Below are 14,875 nucleotides of genomic sequence, written 5' to 3' on the forward strand. Positions count from 1 at the left end.
CCTCCGCTTGCTCCTCTGGTACCGTGCTGCTCTCTTGGTTTTGACTCGGCTTGTTTTACTTCGCTTTTATGTTTGTCTGTCTTCCCTGCACTTATCCTAGTTGAGGGTTTGTCGACCAGTTGTCCCTTGTCTCTAGGACTTGCGATGCAAGTAGACAGGGACAGGGGTGCGGGTTGAGCTCAGTGGTCACTTCCCCACTCCCTGTGTGCGTGACAGGAGGAGAAGAGGAAAGAAAAGATCTACATGACAGGAGATGTCACTGGAAGTAAGAGGTATGTGGTGCTGTATTTTATTATATGTAGAGCTGGCTCACTACTGTGAGCTGGGTCTCATCTTCTTCTAGGCCATGTAATGATGAATGCGATATCATATGGCCTAGGAAGAGACTGTTGCGCTCACATCCTCTTCATATATAAAAATAAACTAAAATGGAGGGAAGGGCCCAAGTTCGGTAGACAGTCCCGGCCCATCATGCACTTAATCCGCCCCTGACCGACAGATTGTCCAAGTGTCCGCCGATTGCAGACTTTGAAACCCTTCAGATGCCATAGTCAAACATGACAATGGCATCTGAGGGTGCAAAAATCTGGAAGTGTGCACTTCCGGGGAGGATTGGGGGGAAGGGGGGGGGATAGATGTACTGTGCAGCAGCCTTTGTCCTCCTGAATAAACAGAAGCTGTCGCACATTAGTTCCTATGGAGCCCCTGCCTATGGAACATACGGGGTCATTTACAAACAGATATACACCACTTTTTGGCTATTTGCGCCGCAATCTGCGATGTTTCCCCGCTAACACCAGGTCTGTTTTAAGCGTAGAAAATGGTCTAAATGAAAGTCAGCAAGGAAGCTGGCGTAGATTTGGAAATGTCGATTGATCTGCCGAAATTATGTAGATTGTAGAGGACGACACCTCTACATAAATTCGGTGCATCCACCACCAGTTAAAGGGGTATTTTTACGCAGTTTTCCCATTTTAATCAATTTTTTCCTGGAACACATCAAGGGTTAACAGCCAAACAAAACTCAATGTTTATTATCCTGATTATGCAGTTTAAAGAAACACCCCATATGTGGTTGTAAACTGATGTATTTTGGGAACCATGTTGCATATGAAGACACCCGGAGGTACCCCTACAGTGGAAACCCCCCAAAACTGACCGCATTTTGGAAACTAAACCCCTCAAGGAATCTTTCAAGTTGTGTAGTGAGCACTTTAACCCAATGGGTGTTTCATAGAATTGGCTGTGAAAATGACAAATTACAGTTTTTTCAAGAAAAATTTGCCTTAGGCAAACATTTTTCACTTTCACAAGGGGTAACACTACAAAATATAACCCACATTTTGTTACCCATTTTCCCCTGAATACGGCAACCCCCCATATGTGCTCAAAAACTGATGTATGGGCTCATGGCTGGGTTCAGAAGGGAAGGAGTGCCATATGACTTTTGGAGGGCAGATTTTGCTGGAATGGTTTTTGGGAGCTACTGTATGTCGCATATGAAGACACTCTGAGGTACCCCCTACAGTGGAAACCACCAAAAAGTAACCCCATTTTGAAAACTAAACCCCTAAGGAATTTTTTAAGGGGAGTAGTGAGTATTTTGACCCAACAGGCATGTCATAGAATTTAGAAACACTTTTCATTTTTTACAAGAAAATGCCGCAATACGCCAAAATATTTCATTTACACAAGGGGTAACAGGAGAACATGCACCCCCACAATTTGTTACCCATTTTCTTCTAAATACAACAATACCCCATATGTGGTTTTAAACTGCTGTATTGGCGCACAGCAAGGCTCAAAAGGGAAGGAGCACCAAATGGCTTTTAGATGGCAGATTTCACTGGAATAAATTTCCGGTTCCATGTTGTATTTTAATAGACTCTGAGGTACTCCTAGAATGGAAACCTAAGAAAATGTACCCCTTTTTGGAAACTACACCCCTAAGGAATTTTCAGTGCAGGTAGTGAGCACTTTGGCCCAACTGGCATTTCATAGAGTTTAACCACCTCCGGACCGCCGTACGCAGCGACGCGAGACGCGAGATTTCCTGTGAACGCGCGCGCGCGCTCACAGGAACAGAAGGTAAGAGAGTGGATCTCCAGCCTGCCAGCGGCGATCGTTCGCTGGCAGGCTGGAGATGTGATTTTTTTTTAAAACCTAACAGGTATATTAGACGCTGTTTTGATAACACCGTCTAATATACCTGCTACCTGGTCCTCTGGTGGTCCCCTTTTGTTTGGATCGACCACCAGAGGACACAGATAGCTCAGCAATATGTAGCACCACTACACTACACCCCCCCCTGTCACTTATTAGCCCCTGATCACCCCATATAGACTCCGTGATCACCCCCCTGTCATTGATTACCCCCCTGTCATTGATCACCCCCCTGTAAAGCTCCATTCAGACGTCCGCATGATTTTTACGGATCCACTGATAGATGGATCTGATCCGCAAAACGCATACGGACGTCTGAATGGAGCCTTACAGGGTAGTGATCAATGACTGTGGTGATCACCCCATATAGACTCCCTGATCACCCCATATAGACTCCCTGATCACCCCCCTGTCATTGATCACCCCCCTGTAAAGCTCCATTCAGACGTCCGCATGATTTTTACGGATCCACTGATAGATGGATCTGATCCGCAAAACGCATACGGACGTCTGAATGGAGCCTTACAGGGGCGTGATCAATGACTGTGGTGATCACCCCATATAGAATCCCTGATCACCCCCCTGTCATTGATTACAGGGGTGTGATCAATGACAGGGGGGTAATCAATGACAGGGGGGTAATCAATGACAGAGGGGTAATCAATGACAGGGGGGTAATCAATGACAGGGGGGTGATCAATGACAGGGGGGTGATCAATGACAGGGGGGTGATCAGGGAGTCTATATGGGGTGATCACCACAGTCATTGATCACGCCCCTGTAAGGCTCCATTCAGACGTCCGTATGCGTTTTGCGGATCCGATTCATCTATCAGTGGATCCGTAAAAATCATGCGGACGTCTGAATGGAGCTTTACAGGGGTGTGATCAATGACAGGGGGGTAAAGCTCCATTCAGACGTCCGCATGATTTTTACGGATCCACTGATAGATGGATCAGATCCGCAAAACGCATACGGATGTCTGAATGGAGCCTTACAGGGGCGTGATCAATGACTGTGGTGATCACCCCATATAGACTCCCTGATCACCCCCCTGTCATTAATTACCCCCCAGTCATTGATCACACCCCTGTAAAGCTCCATTCAGACGTCCGCTTGATTTTTACGGATCCACTGATAGATGGATCGGATCCGCAAAACGCATACGGACGTCTGAATGAAGCCTTACAGGGGCGTGATCAATGACTGTGGTTATCACCCCATATAGACTCCCTGATCACCCCCCCTGTCATTGATCACCCCCCCCTGTCATTGATCACCCCCCTGTCATTGATCACCCCCCTGTAAGGCTCCATTCAGACATTTTTTTGGCCCAAGTTAGCGGAAATTATTATTTTTTTTCTTACAAAGTCTCATATTCCACTAACTTGTGTCAAAAAATAAAATCTCACATGAACTCACCATACCCCTCACGGAATCCAAATGCGTAAAAATTTTTAGACATTTATATTCCAGACTTCTTCTCACGCTTTAGGGCCCCTAGAATGCCAGGGCAGTATAAATACCCCACATGTGACCCCATTTCGGAAAGAAGACACCCCAAGGTATTCCGTGAGGGGCATATTGAGTCCATGAAAGATTGAAATTTTTGTCCCAAGTTAGCAGAAAGGGAGACTTTGTGAGAAAAAAAAAAATAAAAATCAATTTCTGCTAACTTGTGCCAAAAAAAAAAATTTCTATGAACTCGCCATGCCCCTCATTGAATACCTTGGGGTGTCTTCTTTCCAAAATGGGGTCACATGTGGGGTATTTATACTGCCCTGGCCTTCTAGGGGCCCTAAAGCGTGAGAAGAAGTCTGGGATCCAAATGTCTAAAAATGCCCTCATAAAATGAATGTGGGCCCCTTTGCGCATCTAGGCTGCAAAAAAGTGTCACACATGTGGTATCGCCGTACTCAGGAGAAGTTGGGCAATGTGTTTTTGGGTGTCATTTTACATATACCCATGCTGGGTGAGAAATATCTTGGTCAAATGCCAACTTTGTATAAAAAAAAAAAAAAATGGGAAAAGTTGTCTTTTGCCAAGATATTTCTCTCACCCAGCAAGGGTATATGTAAAATGACACCCTAAAACACATTCCCCAACTTCTCCTGAATACGGCGATACCACATGTGTGACACTTTTTTGCAGCCTAGGTGGGCAAAGGGGCCCACATTCCAAAGAGCACCTTTAGGATTTCACAGATTTTTTTTATCAAAGACATGTAGAACAATAAATTTTGAGCAAAATTTATATATGGATGTCGGTTTTTTTGCAAAATTTTACAACTGAAAGTGAAAAATGTCATTTTTTTTGCCAAAAAAATCGTAAAATTTCGATTAATAACAAAAAAAGTAAAAATGTCAGCAGCAATAAAATACCACCAAATGAAAGCTCTATTAGTGAGAAGAAAAGGAGGTAAAATTCATTTGGGTGGTAAGTTGCATGACCGAGCAATAAACGGTGAAAGTAGTGTAGGTCAGAAGTGTAAAAAGTGGCCTGGTCTTTCAGGGTGTTTAAGCTATAGGGGCTGAGGTGGTTAAAAACACTTGGCCATGAAAATGAAAAATTGCATTTTTTTACAAGAAAATGTTACATTTTTTAATTTCCCAAGGGGTAACAGGAGAAAATGGACCCAACAATTTATTAACCACTCTTGAACATGGCAACACCCCATACTTGTTCGTAAATGAATGTATTGGCACACAGCAGGGTTCAGAAGGAAAAGAGCGCCTTATGGTTTTTGGAGGACAGACTTTGCTGGAAAGTTTATTTGGGCACAATGTTTCATTTGAACAGATCCTGAGCAGGGGCGTAACTACCATAGCGGCGGACCATGCGACTGCTATGGGGCCCAAGGCAAGAGGGGGCCCAGTCATAGGCTACCTTCACACTAGCGTTAATATTTTACGGTATTGAGATCCGTCATAAGGTCTCAATACCGGAAAAAAACACTTTTGTTTTGTCCCCATTCATTGTCAACGGGGACAAAACGTAACTAAACAGATTGCTCCAAAATGCATTCCGTTCCGTTCTCATACTGGAGAGCAGCATACTGCGGTTTGCTTTCCTTCCTGGGATGTTAAGCAAGACGGATCCGTCATGACCCACAATGCAAGTCAATGGGGACCATGACAGATCCGTCTTGGGTATGTTAAAGATAATACAACCGGATCCGTTTATAACGGATGCAGATGGTTGTAATATCAGTAACGGATCCTGCCGGATCCAGCAAAAACGCTAGTGTAAAAGTAGCCTTAGTTGGGATTATCCCCTCTTCTGCTGGGGTGAAAACTTGGTCATGACTGTACCCTCTAAAGGAACAACTTTTACCAAGTAAGGTGGTGAAAAAATGGCCCAAGGGTAATTGAAAAGGATTTAGGCGGAAACCCTTCTGTCCTGTGTGGGGGGCCTGGTTTGATCCTTGCTATGAGGCCCTTACTTCTCTATGTACACCACTGATCCTGAGGTACCCCTACAATGGAAACCCCTAATAAGTGACCACATTTTGGAAACTATGCCCACTAAGGTATTCATCTAGAGCAGGGATCATCAACCTCAGGCACTCCAGGTGTGCAACTAGGACTCCTAGAATGCACACGTGCTTGGCTGTTCTCAGAACTTCCATAGAAGTGAATGGAGCATGCTGGGAGTTGTAGTTTCACAAGAGCTGGAATGCCAGAGGTTGCTAACCCTGATCTAGCGGTATAGTGGATTTGTATAATTTGTACATTAAATTTAATTGGAATAATTTAGACGATGTGGTCTAAGATTTTTAGAAAATATAAATTCTCACTGGGCAACAAGAAAGGATAAAAAGGGTTTCGTAAAAGTATAAAATTATTCATCAAAAGTAGTATGGTAAACTTTGCAGCATCTTTTCAAACAAAGGCCATTTTTTGTTGTTTCACATTGATAGCTGGATTCTTTCTTATTTCACTGGGAACGTGCTGTCCTGGCTCTATCCTTGTAGCCTCACATGTAGAAGTGGTAATGCGGTCTGCCTCCTCCTGGTCCCCATATATCAGGGCCTTTATCACATTTTCTTGAAATTCAAAAAAGGTTCCCTCTTGGTCAGCATTTATGTAAAGCACAAATGCAATATATGATGCAACCTGTGTACTGTGCACCACAAGTTTTTTTTTCTACCATATCCTTGATTTTCGCGTGGCACTGTCAGGACTACCCCTCCCGTACATTTATTTTATTTTTGAATGTACACTGGTTGAGGGGTTCCAGTACAGGTACAGGGGTGCTGATGTCACAATGTATTGTGGTTAACGTAAGTGCATCTCTTTTGTCTTTATATTTTACGCACAATATATTTTTGTTACAAAGCGCTCTGCTCCTCTCCCACCCTCCCAAGAATTTGCCCTAGCGGCATTTTTTGGGAGGCCATTTTGGTTCTTTGTTATTGTGCCACAAGCCACCATACTTCTGCTAGCACAGCTCTTAACCCCTTAGGGACGCATGACGTACCGGTACGGCATGTTTCCCGAGTCCTTAAGGACCCATGACGTACCGGTACGGCATGTTTCCCGAGTCCTTAAGGACGCCTTTTTGCTGATTCTGATCCCCGCGGTCCCTGGCCGCGGGGATCAAACTTCAAAATGCCCCATATGCATTTTTTTCCACCCCCCGCACCCGCCTCCCCTTGAATAATCGTTGTTGTACAGTGGGTATACCAGGGTGTCAGCACATTGCTGACACTCTGGTATAAACGGCTGACATCTGTGATGCGAGGTCAGCCGTTTAACCCTTTCCAAAAAAAAAAAGTAAAAATAAAAAAGAAAACATTTATCACTGATTAAAAATGAAAAAAATAAAATTCCCTACACATGTTTGGTATCGCCGCATCCGTAACGACCTGATCTATTAAACGGTCATGTTACTTTACCCGAACGGTGAACGCCATAAAAATAAAAAATAAAAAACTATGATGAAATTCAAATTTTTCCCACCTTACTTCCCAAAAAAGGTAATAAAAGTGATCAAAAAAGTCGCATGTACGCCAAAATTGTAACAATCAAACAGTCATCTCATCCCGCAAAAATCATACCCTACCCAAGATAATCGCCCAAAAACTGAAAAAACTATGGCTCTTAGACTATGGAAAAACTAAAACATGATTTTTTTGTTTCAAAAATGAAATCATTGTGTAAAACTTACATAAATAAAAAAAATTGTATACATATTAGGTATCGCCGCGTTCGTATCGACCGGCTCTATAACAATATCACATGAGCTAACCCCTCAGATGACCACCGTAAAAAAAAAAAAAAATGGTGTAAAAAAAGCCATTTTTTGTCATCTTACGTCACAAAAAGTGTAATAGCAAGCGATCAAAAAGTCATATGCACCCCAAAATAGTGCCAAACAGTCATCTCATCTCGCAAAAAATGAGACCCTACTTAAGATAATCGTCCAAAAAATGAAAAAACTATGGCTCTTAGACTATGGAAACACTAAAACATGATTTTTTTTTGTTTTAAAAATGAAATCATTGTGTAAAACTTACATAAATAAAAAAAATTGTATACATATTAGGTATCGCCGCGTCCGTGACAACCTGCTCTATAAAATTACCACATGATCTAACCTTTCAGATAAATGTTGTAAATAACAAAAAAAAAAACTGTGCCAAAAAAAGCCATTTCTTGTTACCTTGCCGCACAAAAAGTGTAATATAGAGCAACCAAAAAATCATATGTACCCTAAACTAGTACCAACAAAACTGCCACCCTATCCCGTAGTTTCTTAGATGGGGTCACTTTTATGGAGTTTCTACTCTAGGGGTGCATCAGGGGGGCTTCAAATGGGACATGGTGTAAATAAACCGGTCCAGCAAAATCTGCCTTCTAAAAACCAAACGGCGCACCTTTCACTCTACGCCCCGCTGTGTGGCCGTACAGTAGTTTACGGCCACATATGGGGTGTTTCTGTAAACGGCAGAGTCAGGGTAATAAAGATACAGTCTTGTTTGGCTGTTAACCCTTGCTTTTTTAGTGGAAAAAATGGGTTAAAATGGAAAATTAGGCAAAAAAATTAAATTCTCAAATTTCATCCCCTAAAGGGTTAACAAAGTTTGTAAAAGCAGTTTTGAATACCTTGAGGGGTGTAGTTTATAGAATGGGGTCATTTTTGGGTGGTTTCTATTATGTAAGCCTCGCAAAGTGACTTCAGACCTGTAGTGGTCCCTAAAAATTGGGTTTTTGTAAATTTCTGAAAAATTTCAAGATTTGCTTCTAAACTTCTAAGCTTTGTAACATCCCCAAAAAATTAAATATCATTCCCAAAATAATTCAAACATGAAGTAGACATATGGGGAATGTAAAGTCATCACAATTTTTGGGGGTAATACTATGTATTACAAAAGTAGAGAAACTGAATTTTTTTTTAAATTTGCAAATTTTTCAAAATTTTTGGTAAATTAGGTATTTTTTAATGCAAAAAAAAAAAATTTTTTGGACTTCATTTTACCAGTGTTATGAAGTACAATATGTGACGAAAAAACTATCTCATAGTGGCCTGGATAAGTCAAAGCGTTTTAAAGTTATCACCACTTAAAGTGACACTGGTCAGATTTGCAAAAAATGGCCAAGTCTTTAAGGTGAAATAGGGCTGAGTCCTTAAGGGGTTAAAAAGTGATATGCTGGAATAAAAGTGGTCAAGGTACAGGTGGTATCCTTGATCCAACGATGGCTAAACCAAATCCCATACAATTTTTCCACTTATTCCAAGGGTGGGGGTGGGGGGGAATTGTGGGAGTGCCATGTTAGAATCCTTCCCCTCGTATATTTTAACCCCTTCAGGACCCTGCCATTTTTCACCTTAAGGACCAGGCCATTTTTGCAAATCTGACATGTGTCACTTTGTGGCGACGACGTTAGAAGGCTTAGAAGTTTAGAAGCAAATCTTCCAAAACCCACTTTTTAAGGACCAGTTCAGGTCTGAAGTCAATTTGTGGGGCTTACATAATATAAAACACCCATAAATGGCCCCCCATTTTAGAAACGACACGCCTTAAGGTATTCAAAACTGATTTTACAAACCTTGTTAACCCTTTCCACAAGAATTAAAGGAAAATGTAGATGAAATTTCTGAATTTCACTTTTTTGGCAGATTTTCCATTTTAATCCATTTTTTTTCCAGTAACAAAGCAAGGGTTAACAGCCAATCAAAAGTCAATATTTATTGCCCTGATTCTGTAGTTTACAGAAACACCTCATATGTGGTCGTAAACTGCTGGACGGGCACACGGCAGGGCGCAGAAGGAAATGAACGCCATATGATTTTTGGAAGGCAGATTTCACTGGGATAATTTTAAGTTGCCATGTCATATTGGAAGACCCCCTGATGCACCCCTAGAATAGAAACTCTAAAAAAAGACCCCATTTTGAAAGCTACGGGATAAGGTGGCAGTTTTGTTGGTACTATTTTAGGGTACATATGGTTTTTGGTTGCTCTATATTACACTTTTTGTGAGGCAAGGTAACAAAAAACAGCTGTTTTGGCACCATTTTTATTTGTTATTTACAATGTTCATCTGACAGGTTAGATCACATGGTATTTTTATAGAGCAGGTTGTTACAAACGCGACAATACCAAATATGACTACTTTTATGATTTTTTTTAGTGTCTCCATATTCTGAAAGCTATATATATTTTTTTCTTTTTGGGCGACTGTCTTATGTAGGGGCTCATTTTTTTCAATATGAGATGTCGGTTTGATTGGTATGATTTTGGGGTGCATATGACTTTTTGATCGCTTGGTATTACATATTTTGTGATGTAAGGTGACAAAAAAATTGCTTTTTATTTACACCGTTTTTCTTTTTTTTTCGGTGTTCACCTGAAGGGTTAGTTCATGTGATATTTTTATACAGCAGGTTCTTACAGATGCGGCGATACCTAATATGTCTACTTTATTTTTTACATTTAACACAATAAAAGCATTTTTGAAACATAGAAATCATGTTTTAGTGTCGCCATAGTTTATTTTTTGGGCGATTGTCTTAGGTAGGGGCTCATTTTTTGCGGGATGAGGTGACTGCTAGATTGGTACTATTTTGGGGGGCATATGCCTTTTTGATTGCTTTGTGTTGCACTTTTAGTGATGTAAGGTGACAAAAAAATTATTTTTTTTAGCACAGGCCTGTGCGGATGTCAATTGGGGGGGTATGATCTGCGTTATGCGACTCTGGGAGGAGCACTGGGTGTACTGGGGCTCACTGGGTCAGGGACTGGTAGGCGCTAACCAGTGAGGATGATGATGGAGGGAAAAAAGTGCTGCTAACAAAATTATAAAAATAAATGGCACTAAATATAAATTTAAAAAACAGGAGGAAAATATTTGCTCTGAAAAAGAATACGGGAGCAGGATGAGGTTTACTGGGTCAGTAATGGGCGGTTACTGGTCAGTAAATGTGGGATGGCTGGGGTGTGTGTACTGATTGGTGCAACGGTGACAGGCGGTCACTAAGGGGTTAATGCGTACGATGTTTATACGTTTTACCACTATCAAAAAATAATGTGGTCCTAAGGGGCCCGAGTGGATTTTGTAACATTGCTTGAGGTCAAGGCTACTTTCACACCAGTGTTTTTACTGGATCCGGCAGGGTTCAGCAAAAATGCTTCCATCACGACAATACAATCGTCTGCATCTGTTATTAACGGATCCGGCTGAATTATCTTTAAAATAGCCAAGAACTCCATTTAAAGTCAATGGGGGACGGATGCGATTTCTATTGCGTCTGAGAAAACAGCGTTATTCTGTCCGCGATGGGGACGCAACCAAACGGAACGGAATGAATTCTGGTGCACTCATTTCGTTCAGTTCAGGTTTGTCCCCATTGACAATGAATGGGGACAAAACGGAAACGTTTTCCTGCGCTATTGACATCCTATGACGGATCTTAATAGCGGAAAGGGAGAGCGCAAGTGTTAAACTAGCCTAAGGCTTTGTTCACATCACCGTTCAGCCTTTCCATTCTCCTGCCCCTAAACGTAAAGGATGGATTCGGCACATGGGTTCCGTTAGGTTTCCGCTCAGAAGAAGATTTTGGAGCGGAGACAAAAAGTTGTGCATGCCGGTCTTAGGTTTCCGCTCAAAAGAAGATTTTTGAAGCGGAGACAAAACAAACCCCATTATAGTCTATGGGGCCCGTGAGCTACGTTCGGCTGTTTAGGGGCAGGAAAACGGAAAGGCTGAACGGTGATGTGAACTAAGCCGAAGCCTGTCAGGGTGGGTTCATATTACCAACTTATAACGGAATATAACAGAATTTTGGGAGGGAATGAAAAACGGAACCCGTTAAGAGGCATTCCGATTTGCTTCGTCCAACAGGACTTTTTTTTCCCGTCATGTATGACAGAACAAAACAAAACCGTTATTTGTGCCCATAGACTTGTATTAGAGCAAAACGGAATGACTCTTAAAGGGTTCCGTTTTGCATTCCGTCCTTAATTTCAGTTATATTCTGTTATAACGGAACACTATAACGGAATTTCTAACGGTAATGTGGTTCGCCCTTACTATTGCTTTTGAAAAAAAAAAAAAAAGTAAAAAATGTTATAAAACTAAACTGATCTCTGACGGCAGTGACACAAACTGATCAGGACTGAAGTTCAAAATAACGGATCCGTTTTTTAACATTCATCTTTCTTTTTCAGAAGGATCAGAAGAACAGAAAGCGAAATGGTGATGTCAGCTCAGCCTGAATGTTCCACAGGACCGAATGCCGGTTTATAGAGCAGCCAGCCAGTAGGTGGCACTAGAGAGCCAGCTGTTATCTGCATGGATAAGAGCTCGAGATGAGCGGATCGATCTGTCTGACCCGCAGGGAAAGATGTGCTGCTGGAGAGACAAATGGATTTGTTAGAATAGTTTCGGGCAGCTCTAATAAGAGCGCACTTATATTAGGCAGAAGTGTGGGTCATTAGTGGTCAGTGAGTAATAAGGGGAAAGTACCAGGATTAAAACACGAAATCATCCCGTAACTCAGTCCAGGATAACGCCAAAGATTACGTAGTCCATGTCAGGAAAAGCCGTCCACCCCTGCATCAAATGGATCTAACAAAACTCCCTGAACTTTTCTCGGTTCATCGCTGCATTTGATTAACAACTTTCCAATGGTAAAACAGAGGTCCTCTGTCAAAGCAAAATACACTGTCCACTCCTGAATCTAATCTACCGTATTTTTGCCCCATAAGACGCACCTAGGTTTTAGAGGAGGATAAAAAAAAAAAAAAAAGGTCATTATACCTCAGCTCAGAGCCCCAATGTTAATAGGACCCTCAATAAGATCACAGCTCAGACCCCAATGTGAATGACCCCCCTATCAGACCTCAGCTAACAGCCCCAATATAGATGAGACCCCCATGCCTCAGATCACACAAAATAAAAAAAATCCACTTGCCTCTCCTGCTCCTGACCTCCAGCAATCTTCTTACTCCTGCCATCAGCAGTGCTGTGTCCTGACCTGTGCACAGCGCGGGGTCACAGAGCGCCCTCACGCTGCGCGCAGCAACAGCACAGCCGAGGACCAGGAAGCAGCGAGTACAGAGCCTACAACTATAATAGAAGCACTCATTAGTAGTCACCCCGTAAGACAAAGTGACATTTTTTCCCCACTTTGGTAATAATATTCAATGCAATGTGTAATATCACTTCAAACCAATACTTCTACAGTCATGGCCGTAAATGTTGGCACCCCTGAAATTTTTCAAGAAAATGAAGTATTTCTCACAGAAAAGTATTGCAGTACCACATGTTTTGCTATACACACGTTTATTCCCTTTGTGTGTATTGGAACAAAAAACAAAAAAGGAGGGAAAAAAAGCAAATTGGACATATTGTCACCAAACTCCAAAAATGGGCTGGCCAAATTTTTTGGCACCCTTAACTTAATATTTGGCTGCACCCCCTTTGGAAAAAAATAACTGAAATCAGTCGCTTCCTATAACCATCAGTAAGCTTCTGACACTTCTCAGCCGGAATTTCGGACCAATCTTCCTTAGCAAACTGCTCCAGGTCTCTCTTATTGAAAGGGCGCCTTTTCCCAACAGCAATTTTAAGATCTCTCCACAGGTGTTCAATGGGATTTAGATCTGGAGTCATTGCTGGCCACTTCAGAACTCTCCAGCGCTTTGTTGCCCTCCATTTCTGGGTGCTTTTTGATTTATGTTTGGGGTCATTGTCCTGCTGGAAGACCCAAGATGACACTGGGCTCTACAGTGCTACCCAAAATCCGTTGGTAATCCTCAGATTTCATGATGCCTTGCACACATTCAAGGCGCCCAGTGCCAGAGGCAGCAAAACAACCCCAAAACATCAATGAACCTCCACCATATTTCACTGTAGGTACTGTGCTCTTTTCTTTGTCTGTCCACAAGACGTTTTCCCAGAAGGATTTTGGGTTACTCAAGTTCATTTTTGCAAAATGTAGTCTTGCTTTTTTTAGGTCTCTGTGTCAGCAGTGGGGTCCTCCTGCCATAGCGTTTCATTTCATTTAAATGTCAACGGACAGTTCGCGCTGACACTGATGCTCCCTGAGCCTGCAAGACAGCTTGAATATCTTTGGAACTTGTTTGGGACTGCTTATCCACCATCCGGACTATCCTGCGTTGACACCTTTCATCAATTTTTCTCTTCTAGATCTAGATCTCTGGAGACGGACTTGGAACCTTGAGATTGTTGATATTTTCCCACAATTTTGTTTCTCAAGTCCTTTAGACAGTTCTCTTCTCCTCTTTCTGTTGTCCATGCTTAGTGTGGAGCACACAGACACACAATGCAAAGACTGAGTGAACTTCTCTCCTTTTTATCTGCTTTCATGTGTGATTTTTATATTGCCAACACCTGTTACCTGCCCCAGGTGAGTTTAAAGGAGCATCACATGCTTGAAACAATCTTATTTATCCACAATTTTGAAAGTGTGCCAATAATTTTGTCCAGCCCATTTTTGGCGTTTGGTGACATTATGTCCAATTTGCTTTTTCCCTCCCTTTTTTAGTTTTGTTCCAATACACACAAAAGGGAATAAACATGTGTATAGCAAAACATGTGTTGCTGCAATACTTTTCTGTGAGAAATACTTTTCAGGGGTGCCAACATTTACGGCCATGACTGCACATATCACGTTTACTAGTAATAGAAATCCTCGTCTTCCTTATTCAACACATTAGATAAACTTTAGCAGTTAATAACTTTTGAAGGTTTAGCCCTGGATAACATTGTACTGTATCTCACACTTCTTTCTAGTTATGTTTCATTTGCATTTTGTTCATATCACATTATGGTGTGAAACCAAAACATGCATGTGATGTAATTCATGGGCATCTTTTTCAATGTCACTTGTAGATAATAAAACACCATTAAAATCACATTTATTGATGAACCTTCTAAGATACCCAATGTTACTTTGTGGTTTACTAATATGTTGTATTCTGCACTTAAAGGGGTTGTCCAGGGGTTTCATTTATTCATATCCACTCACAACTCATAATCATGGCCTTATATGTGAAGTAGAGACTGCACACATTCCACATAATGATTTATGACTCTCAGCTACACTGCTTTCCTGGAAACAGACACACACACACACAGAATTACGGATAATCTCTGGTCTTTGATCTATAATCAATCAAAATCTTATAACAAGACAGCATGCAAGTTATAACGCCAGGGCTGTGGAGTCGGTAGATAAAAGGT

This window comes from Bufo bufo, chromosome 5 (genome assembly GCF_905171765.1).
Source record: "Bufo bufo chromosome 5, aBufBuf1.1, whole genome shotgun sequence".
Classification (NCBI taxonomy): Eukaryota; Metazoa; Chordata; class Amphibia; order Anura; family Bufonidae; genus Bufo; species Bufo bufo.